General features: G+C 49.7%; 1 non-coding gene across 1 annotated transcript; it reads right to left on the minus strand.

Annotated features, from left to right (window-relative positions):
• Positions 1-10,449: 10,449 nt before the first annotated feature.
• On the minus strand, positions 10,450-10,556 carry LOC119866278. Its single transcript, XR_005379600.1, has one exon. It is a non-coding gene; the product is annotated as a U6 spliceosomal RNA (small nuclear RNA).
• Positions 10,557-10,985: the final 429 nt, after the last annotated feature.

Raw genomic sequence — 10,985 nt, forward strand, 5'->3', positions numbered from 1 at the left:
CCGCGCGCGGCCTCGGAGCCGACCTATGAGGGCTGGAGGGCGGGGGGCGGGGCCTCGCGGGGCGGGGCGGGCTCGACGAGGATCGCGGTGCGCAAGCGCGGGCGGGCCAGGGCCGGGGGAGCCGCGGGTCGCTCGCTCTCCCCGCGCGCGTGGATCGGCCGAACGACCGAGGTCCTGCGCGGGAGCCGGGCATCGGGCTGTCCTCTGCGCCAGAATCCCCACCTCAGGGACGCGCGGTGGCTCAGCGCTTTGGCGCCTGTCTCCGGCCCAGGACGTGATCCTGGAGACCGGGGATCGAGTCCCGCGTCGGGCTCCCGCATGGAGCCTGCTTCTCCCTCCTCCTGTGTCTCTGCCTCTCTCTCTCTCTTTCTCTGTGTCTCTCATGAATAAATAAATAAAATCTTAAAAAAAAAATCCCCACGTCGGACTTCGGGCGGCCCTCCCCCGCCCTGGGCAGCCCGCCCCATCCTGACACCCGCACTCTGTCCCCCACGGCTCTCGTGTCATTATTTTGTTGGTTCCCACACCTTTCCTCTATGGGTCGTTTTAAAAATTATATATATGTTTTAAAAACCATAGTATTGAAGTCACAATGTGTTCAACATTTTTATACATGTTAGCATCCTTTAGATCTTGTTTCTTTTTTGCATTACAGTGTATCTGTGAAGATCTGTCCGTGTCTTTGGAGGAGCCCGTGATTTATTACTGTGCTTATAAGGTCTCTGGATCCAGTCCGTTTGTCCAAACTTAGCCATTCTCCTGGCAATGTCTCCAGCTCCCCTCCTTTCACAAACCTGGCTGCAGGCTGGGACCTCATGATCCTTTTCTTTTAAGATTTTATTTATTTATTCATGAGAGAGACACAGAGAGAGGCAGAGACACAGGCAGAGGGAGAAGCAGGCTCCATGCAGGGAGCCCCACGTGGGACTCGATCCGGGGGCTCCAGGATCACGCCCTGGGCCAAAGGAGGCGCTAAGCCGCTGCGCCACCCAGGGATCCCCCATCATGATCCTCTTTTAAGATGTGTTTCTCAGAGGAGTGTTAACCATCTTCATGGATAGTTAACCCTTTCAAGATCTTCAGTTTCTGACTTTCAGGTGTTCAATTTCCAACTGGGGTAGGGGTGTTCCTTTCTCACAAATTTTCAAGATTCCTTAGATTGTCTTAAATATTAAGCTTTTGCTGTTTCTGCTACCGCAAATATCTTTTCTCGGCCAGTCCTCTGTTGAAAAAAAATCCTAATTTTTATGTGAGTTGATGTTTATATGATTTTGTATCCTGCTTTGAGAAGGGGGATTTTTCACCTATTGCATTTTGATGAAGGATTTTAGGGGCTGCAGAATATTGAACTTAACATACCCAAATAAATGTGTGATTTCTGCTCCATTTCTTTGGATTCCTTCATTCTTTGAAATTGTAGCACCATGCTGGCCTGGGTGGCTTAGTTAAGTGTCTGACTTTGGTTCAGGTCATGATCTTGGGGTGTTGGGATTGAGCCCTGCATCAGGCTCCTTGCTCACTGGGGAGTCTGCTTGTTCCTCTCCCTCTGCCTCTCCCCCAGCTCGTTCTCTCTCTCTCCCTCTCTCTCTCTCTCAGATAAATAAAAACTTTAAAAAAATGTTGGACCAGATTTCGATTTCCTATTGTTCTTTGCATTGTGGTTCCTAGCTTCAATTCCTAGAGATACAGCTTTCCTTTAAAATCAAGTGATTGATATATGTCAATCACAGAGGATCCTTCTGGTGCCCTTGCCTGTCAGCTCATTGTCATCTCTCCTACAAGGACCTTATCCTCTAGAGGCCTGACCCCAAATACGGACCCCCTTCCTGACCACTGACCAGTGCCTTTCAAATGTTTTAAACTCTACTCACAGTAAAGAATACATTTTACGAGTATAAAGTTTCTATATGGGGTGATAAAATTTGGAGGATAGTGGGGATGGCTGCACAATAACATAAATGTACTTAATGCCACTGAAGTATACACTTAAGAACAGTTAAAATGGCAAATTTTAAGCTTTATGTATATTACAATAAAAAAAGGGCAATTAGGGATCCCTGGGTGGCGCAGCGGTTTGGCGCCTGCCTTTGGCCCAGGGCGTGATCCTGGAGATCCGGGATCGAATCCCACGTCGGGCTCCCGGTGCATGGAGCCTGCTTCTCCCTCTGCCTGTGTCTCTGCCTCTCTCTCTCTCACTGTGTGCCTATCATGAATAAATAAAAATTAAAAAAAAAAAAAAAGGCAGCCTGGGTGGCTCAGCAGTTTAGCACCGCCTTCAGCCCAGGGCCTAATCCTGGAGACCTGGGATCGAGTCCCACGTCAGGCTCCCTGCATGGAGCCTGCTTCTCCCTCTGCCTGTGTCTCTGCCTCTCTCTCTCTCTCTCTCTCTCATCTCTCATGAATAAATAAATAAAATCTGAAAAAAAAGGCAAAACCTACATTTTGCATTATAATCCGGTACACATACATATGAGAAAAGTTTCATGATTTAACACATACTCTTGTGTAATGCCCTAATGTTGTCTATCCTTTTTTTTCCTTAAGATTTTACTTATTTATTCATGAGAGACACACACAGAGAGGCAGAGACATCACATCCTGAGCTGAAGCCAGATGCTCAACCACTGAGCCACCCAGGCGCCCCACATTGTCTATCCTTTTCAGTTTTATTTTTATTGATGACATCCTGCACATGACTCTCCCTGTGATTTCATGAGGCATCTATGAGCCACGGCCTGCAGCCTGCCCCCCTCCACAAGCTCAGTTTCAGAGGGCCCACTCTGGGACCCCACTGGGTCTCTGGCCCCCTCCTGTTAGCAGGACCACAGCTGCCTTCACCTGCACTAAGAGCCATACCTCACTGTCACCACCTACCTACCTGGTGGCTGTCCTCCTCCCTCTGTTCACTCTCCTTAAGCACCTTCCTCACATCACATACTTGTCCGGGGAACCCGGGTCCTGGGTAACGAGACGCTCTGCTATGGATGGAGAAATACTTTCCCTTGGGGAGACTAGTTTCTAGGGCAGAGCGATGCTCCTGGCAATCCTACACCTGCTCCACCTGTTGTGACCATTCAGATTCCCACCTTCCTGGAAGATGATCCTACACCTACACCGTCCCCTGCCCCGGAGCCTGCCCTGGCCGTGTGGCCTCCTTTGCTGAAGACGTGGACATCAACAGGAGAGCAGTCCTCACCGCTTCCGCACCAAACCTTCCACCGGCCCACCCCCACCGCCATGCATACATTGCTCTGTCCCTTAAGACCCGCGTGTCACTTGTGCATGTGCCCCCCCTCCATGCGTGCTGGCCGGTCTATTCAGTCACAGGGCCCTCTCTCTCTTGCATCCTCAGTCCCCGCTTTGCTGGGCTGTCCCATTGGGAGGGGAGACACGAAGTCATCCCAATATGCATTTTCTTTTTTTCTTTTTTAAAGATTTATTTATTTATTTATTTATTTATTTATTTATTTATTTATTCATGATAGACCCAGAGACAGAGACAGAGAGGCAGAGACACAGGCAGAGGGAGAAGCAGGCTCCATGCCGGGAGCCCGACGTGGGACTAGATCCCGGGACTCCAGGATCAGGCCCTGGGTCAAAGGCAGGTGCTAAACCGCTGAGTCACCCAGGGACCCCCCCACAATATGCACTTTCTTCCTCGCCACGCCTCTCTGCAATTCTTCAGAGCAAGACTGCTCAGGAGTAGCCGAGCCGGGCTCTGCACAGCACCCCACCCGTTCACCGCCAGAATTCACATGTGGCCTCAGCCACACTTGCGGGTGCGGCCCAGCGCAGACCCCAGCCTCGGCATCCCAGGCTTCCAAGTCCACCTGCCCACCCGAACCAGCCCCGGAGCGCTGGGGACACCTCAAAGCCAGCGTGCCCTACATCACGACAGGCCCCCACCCCGGCTCTCCCTACCCCGCCCTCCAGCAGGTGCCTCTCCTGCCGCCAGTGCCCCGCACCCGGGCCACTCTCCTGTCTCATGTTGGTGACCGCTACGGGTGAGCAGCAAAGCTCTGCCGCCTTTACTCTTCACACATGGACTCTGAGAACAAAAGCTAGATCTGTCCCTCCTCCAAAGCTCCCAGGAGCTTCCATTGCACTCAGACCACAAATCAGAGTCAAAAAACAAAAACAAGAAAACCCAGGGTCCTCCCAGGGCCCCCCAGGCCTTGGCACCTGCCTGTCCCTCCACTTTCCTATTTCCATCCTTGCATTTGGCCAACCATGACCAAAGGGGGCAGTCCACGCAGGACCACCTCCACCCCTGGCACCAACTTCGGATTTGGGCGCCCCCAGGATGGCCCTTAGGTGAGGCTGACAGTTTCCTGGAGGGCCGCCAGCTGTTACAGCTGCAGCGGAGGAAGGATGCGGGTTAAAACCAGCCGCAGGAAACACAGCCCGGGCGAGTCCAGGAGAGTGCCCGGCGTGAGCTGCCAGCTGTCTTCTGTCCCTGAGGCCACACGCAAGCCTCCTCTCGGGCACCCCGGAGTGACGGCTTGCACAGTGCTGCCAGCAGGAGAGTCCATCAGGACCGGACGCTCGGGGCTTTTATTTTTTATTTATTTATTTATTTTTATTGGAGTTCAATTTGCCAACATATAGCATAACACCCAGTGCTCATCCCATCAAGTGCCCCCCTCAGTGCCCGTCACCCAGTCACCCCCACCCCCCGCCCTCCTCCCCTTCCTCCCCCCCTAGTTCGTTTCCCAGAGTTAGGAGTCTTCATGTTCTGTCTCCCATTCTGATTTTTCCTACCCATTTCTTCTCCCTTCCCTTCTATTCCCTTACACTATTATTTATATTCCCCAAATAAATGAGACCATATAATGTTTGTCCTTCTCTGATTGACTTATTTCACTCAGCATAATACCCTCCAGTTCCATCCACGTGGAAGCAAATGGTGGGTATTTGTCGTTTCTAATGGCTGAGGAATATTCCATTGTATACATAGACCACATCTTCTTTATCCATCATCTTTCAATGGACACCGAGACTCCTTCCACAGTTTGGCTATTGTGGACTTTGCTGCTAGAAACATCGGGGTGCAGGTGTCCAGCTCGGGGCTTTTATTGGCCTTCCATCGCACAGGCGTGATGGACCGAGTGTCCTCCTTAATGACCTCAGTCTGAGACTCCCTCATCACAATTTTGGGCTTTCCCGTGTGCTCAGCTCCACCCTGAATATTACCTGGTGCGGTGTCCCCACTTTAAATCATGTTGTTAGGGGATCCCTGGGTGGCTCAGCGGTTTAGGGCCTGCCTTCGGCCCAGGGCGTGATCCTGGAGACCCGGGATGGAGTCCCACGTCGGGCTCCCTGCATGGAGCCTGCTTCTCCCTCCGCCGGTGTTTCTGCCTCTCTCTGTGTCTTTCATGAATAAATAAATAAAATCTTTTTAAAAATAAATAAATAAAAATAACTCACGTTGTTAGGCTATTGGAAGGCCCCCTGGGCACACAGGCACTCCTGTTAGAGCCTAGTAACCACCTCCCCAAAGCAGAAGGCAAATGCCATTCTTTGGGGGTGACATTAAGTTCTTTCCTACAACCTTCCCTTGCTTACTATCTTCAGCCCTTCAGACACACCTCCTCCTTGCTGCCCCTTCTTGGGGACTCTGTGCTTGCTGTCCCCTCCCCCGGAAGGCCCTTTCTTCAGGACTCTGCTCGAATGTGACCTCAGCAGAGAAGCTGTCTCATCCAGGCCCTGGGGACCAGTGGCCCTCGCCCACCACTCCCTCTTCCTCCTCTCCTGGCTTTGACTTTCCTCCTCACAACCCCCCTACCCCCCCTTCCCATACTACTGGTCTGCATTTTGTTCTATTTGGTTTATTGTCCGTCTCCCCTTGCCAGGACATGAGCCACCTGAGGGCAGGGACCTGGTCTGTCCTCTGCTGTATCTGCAATGCTTGGAACGTGTGCTGGATGAGCCCCTCCTGCAGGATGACCCAAGAGTGCCTGGGCCCCAAGACGCCCCGCTCTCTGCTCTGTGATGCCCAGGGTTCTGGGAGGAGCACCAAGGAGGAGAAGGGGTGGTGGAGTGCATGGGTGCACGATGGCATGGCACCTTGGGGTTCATCGGTGTCGGACAACAGCTGCCAGCAACCTGCCTGGCGATTATGGACTTGAGCCCAACACGGGTGGGTGGATCAGGCTACACACGTCAAAGGTGGACTGGAGGATGGAAGCCATGGCGTTGCAGTTGTCTCCGCGCCCAAGGGAGGCTCTGCAGCCCCGAGTGTGAACACGACGGTGCGTTAGCTGTCACGTGCTGGATCTGGGCCTGCACAGGCTCTCACGCACGCGGGGCACTGCCTGCCTTCCCAGAGGAGCCGGTCTGGCTGGTTGTTACGTGCTAAACTGTGTCCCTCCAGACGTGACTGTATTTGGAGAGAGTCTTCAAAGAGGTGATTAAGTCAAAATGAGGTCGCTAGGACAGGCCCTGATCCAGTCTAACTGGTGTCCTTACAGGAGGAGATTAGGATTCAGACACACACAGGGATGACCATGTGAGGACACAGGGAGAAGTGACTGTCATCTACACACCAAGGAGAGTGGCCTCAGGAGAGAGCAAACCTGCCGACACCTTGATCCTGGACTTTCAGCCTCTGGAACCGTGAGACAGTAATCTCTGTGTTTAAGCCGCCTGGCCTGTGTTTTGACAGCCCGAAGCGAGCAAATACTCTGGGTTTTGGGGGTAGAAAGACTCCTAAAGTGGGGTGCTTGGCTGGCTCAGTTGGTAAAGTATGTGACCCTTGATCTCAGGGTCATGAGTTCTAGCCTCATGTTGGGCATAAAGTTCAGTTTAAAAAAACTAATTAAGGGCAGCCCGGGTGGCTCAGCAGTTCAGTGCCACCTTCAGCCCAGGGCCAGATCCTGGAGGCCTGGGATCGAGTCCCACGTCGGGGTCCCTCCAAGGAGCCTGCTTCTCCCTCTGCCTGTCTCTCTCTCTCTCTCTCTCTCTCTCTCTGTGTCTCATGAATAAATGAATAAAATCTTTAAAAAAAATAATTTTTAAAAAGCCATTTAAAGCAAGTCTCCTAAGGGTCTTGTAGCCTGTCTTCTGTCCCCAAATCCTGCCTAAAACCCTTGGATTGGCCAGGCCGAGCAGCCTGCTGGGGTGTGACTTCAAAGCAGGCTGGCAGGTAGCCATGCAGCAGACAGGGAGCCTCACCAGCCCCAGGGCCATCCTCAGCCAAGGGAGGGGAGGAAGTCTCTCTGCGGCCCCTTGGGGTTAAAATTGTCTGATCTGCTGATAAGTTTCCTTTATGAGATTCAAGCCCATTAGGAAGCGTGCAGTTGCTGTCGGCATAGCAACCACAAGCCATCTTAGGTTCTTTCCAAATTAAAAAAATTCCCAGCTTCAGGACTGAGCAGAGAAAGATGTAAAAGTAGAGATGAAATGAAGTTACTGATGGAAGACGTTGCCATGGCACCATGCCGTCCTTGGAGCCGGCCAGCTGCCACTGTGATTTCTCCATGCTTTGTGCAAATGAAGGAGTCCAAGAGAAGATAAAGAGCAGCCTCCCACAGTGCGGGAGAAAAAGAAAGTATATGTTATGACTAGAAATAGTAACTAATGATGGGAATTTATATTTTAAGAGTAACTGTACATCCAACATAACAGGGTGTCTCAAAATGTAAACAAATCACCTGGGAATTTGTTAAAACGTGTCTGGCGAAATGCAGTACATCTGAGGTGGGTCCTGAGACTGTATTCGAATTAGTTTTTTTTAAAGATTTTTTAAATTAATTAATTAATTAATTAATTTTAAAGATTTTATTTATTTATTCATGAGAGACACACAGAGAGAGGCAGAGACACAGGCAGCGGGAGAAGCAGGCTCCATGCAGGGAGCCCGACGTGGGACTCGATCCCGGGTCTCCAGGATCACGCCCTGAGCCGAAGGCAGCGTTAAACCGCTGAGCCACCCAGGGATCCCCTGCATTCGCATTATTAATCATGGGAACATTTATATGTCATGAAGTTTACCCTCTTCAACCAGGGATTCCGCATTTCCAATAGGCTCCCAGTGATGGGGGTGCAGAGGACCTATGCCCCGTGTTATGCACCTTAGCCTTTTAGATCCTTTGTACCAGAGCCTGAAGTAGGTGGCAGGTGTACCAAGATGAGCAAGACACACAGGAACTTCCCAGCAAGTGGGCAAGAGAGGGGGCAATGTCGTTTCAGAGGAGTGGACATAAAACTGACTCACCAGTGTGGCTGGGATTCGCATGTTGGGAGACGAAAGCATGGGGGTGGGGGTAGGGACATGAAGACTTTAATTGTTGTATTGACTTGCAAGTTTGCTAGACCATTCCCTAAAGAAGGACATGGAGGCTATTTCCTTTCTTTTCATTTCCTTTCCTTTTTTTTTTTTTTTAAAGATTTTTTGACAATTTACTTTCTTTTTGGGATTTCAAATAGTGCTGGTACAAGCACTTTTGTCCATGTGGCTGTTCTCGCTTGGATTATTGTCTAGGGAAAAAAAATCTCCCCCAAAATCCCAGTAATGGAATTACTGAGTCAAAACACATCTGACTGGCTTGTCACATTTGCCAGATTTCAGTGTATTCATTTACGGCACTATTAGCAATGCCAAAGGACACATGTTTCCTTACAACTTCATAACATTTGGCTTTTGTAATTTTGCTTTTGCTAAATACAGATGAGCAAACAAACAACATAAGAAAGCCAGAAAGTAGAGTGTGCACAAACTGGCACTTCATCTTTTTTTTTCTTTTTTTTTTTTTTAAGGTATTTATTTGTGGAGGGAGGGCACTCATGAGATCACGCATCCAGGGAGGGGAGGGGCAGAGGGAGAGGGAGAAGCAGATTCCCTGCTGAGCAAGGAGCCTGATTTGGGGCTCACAATTCCAGGACCCTGGAACCATGACCTGAGCCAAAGGCGGATGCCCAACTGACAGAGCCACCCAGGTGTCCCAGCATTGCACTTCATCTTTAATTTGCATTTTTCTAGTTTCTAATGGTTTTTTCTTCATGTAAGCAGATAATAGTCGTTGATTGACTAACAGTTGGGAATGAGACAAGTTTTTTTTTTTGTATTTTTATGATTTTTCTTATATTTTGGAAAATAAATTTGATTATTGGTCACCCATAACAGAAGTGTCCCAGCTCCTGTGGCACTACCCCCCCTCACTGCTGTTCACATTGGTCTGTGTTAAAATCAGATGCAGAGATATTTCTTTTTTTTTTTTTTAAGATTTTATTTATTTATTCATGATAGTCACAGAGAGAGAGAGAGAGGCAGAGACACAGGCAGAGAGAGAAGCGGGCTCCATGCAGGGAGCCCGATGTGGGATTCGATCCCGGGTCTCCAGGATCGCACCCTGGGCCAAAGGCAGGCGCCAAACCGCTGCGCCACCCAGGGATCCCGCAGAGATATTTCTTAATAGTTTTCTCCAGCCACACCTGCTGAGTAAACACCCTTCTAGATGCACTTGTTAGAAAGGCACCAGGGAGCAAGCATAAAGATAAGGCCTTCAGGTTTAGCTTCAACACACAGAGAACTTGGAAGTCATCATTCCTGCCCTCAAAACAAGAAAAAAGCTGAAAAAAACCCTGAAAACCAAGGATTTTTCTTAGATCCATTAGAAAACTGGGATCCCAGGACAACAACAGCCCCTCCCCAAAACTGTAAAGATAGGCAAAGAGTATCCCGACTTACCAGCAGCAGAAGCCAGTGGAACCAGCAACTGGTAGGACCACCTACATGACCCCTTAAATGGTAATGTCGATGAAATGCTGAAGGCTGAGCAGGGACTAGCTTGAGAATTAAAAACTCACCCTAAGTGAAGCAGTCTAAGGAAGGGGCACATGTTTATGTTTTACCTCCAAGCAGCCCACCAGGTTCTCACGGTGAAGATTAGAGCAAAACATCTTTGTGTTTGACATAAGGAGGAGGGGACATGTAAGCATTTGAAATATGCCCAGATAGTTCATTCTCCACCAAAACAAACAAACCAAAGCAAAACAAAAAAGTAAAGGCCAGCCAGCAACAGAGACAACTTCCCCAGAGCCTCATCCAACATGGGGGAAGGGATCAACCTAACTCCAGTCCCCTGTAGCCTTTGTCTTACCTAAGGGGCAAAAAAGACCTGAGAAGCAGTACTTGTGAGGATCACAGGCCAGGCCACAGGCCCACAAGTAGACAGACCTAGGGGCACCTGGGTGGCTCAGTGGTTGAGTGTCTGCCTTTGGCTCAGGTCACGAACCCAGGGTCAGGGGATCGAGTCCTACATCAGGCTCCTTATGGGGAGCCGGCTTCTCCCTCTGTCTATGTCTCTGTCTCTCCCTGTGTCTCCCATGAATAAATAAATTAAATCTTAAAAAAAAAAAACAAAAGACAGACTGAATCATCTGATCCAAGGATGCCTTCCCGCCCCAATAGTAGGGCTCCTGTGTCCTAGAGGATTATAGCTGCAAGAGCTGCAAGGCTGATTCTTCATGAATCTGCATGTCATCCCCACACAGGGGTCATGCTAAACTTCTCTGTGTCATTCTTATCTTAACATATGTACTGCCAAAGCAAACACTGCTGTAAGGCTGACTCCACTGAAGAAGGAGTCTCTAGGGACACCCAAGGACAACAGGGGAAAAACAAGGAGACAAGAGGAAATCTCAGCCTTTGAGCCTACTTCCTGGCCAGAAAAACATACAAACCTCTCATTAAAGTGCTGTGTACCTCAGTTCTATTACCTAGTGTCTGTCTGACATTCAACAACAACAACAACAAATCACACAAAAAAGGTGCAATTTGAAGAGACAAGGCAAGCCTCAGAACCAGACTCAGCTATGGCAGAGATGTTGGCAGGACAGGGAATTCAAAGATTTTATTTTTAAAAAATCTTTTTTAAGGATTTGATTTATTTATTTGACACACACAAAGAGAGAGAGAGAACGCACAAGTAGGTGGAGCAGCAGGCAGAAAGAAGGGAGCCTGATGCAGGGATCATGACCTAAGC

The sequence above is a fragment of the Canis lupus genome, chromosome 26 (assembly GCF_011100685.1).
Source record: "Canis lupus familiaris isolate Mischka breed German Shepherd chromosome 26, alternate assembly UU_Cfam_GSD_1.0, whole genome shotgun sequence".
Taxonomy (NCBI): domain Eukaryota; kingdom Metazoa; phylum Chordata; class Mammalia; order Carnivora; family Canidae; genus Canis; species Canis lupus.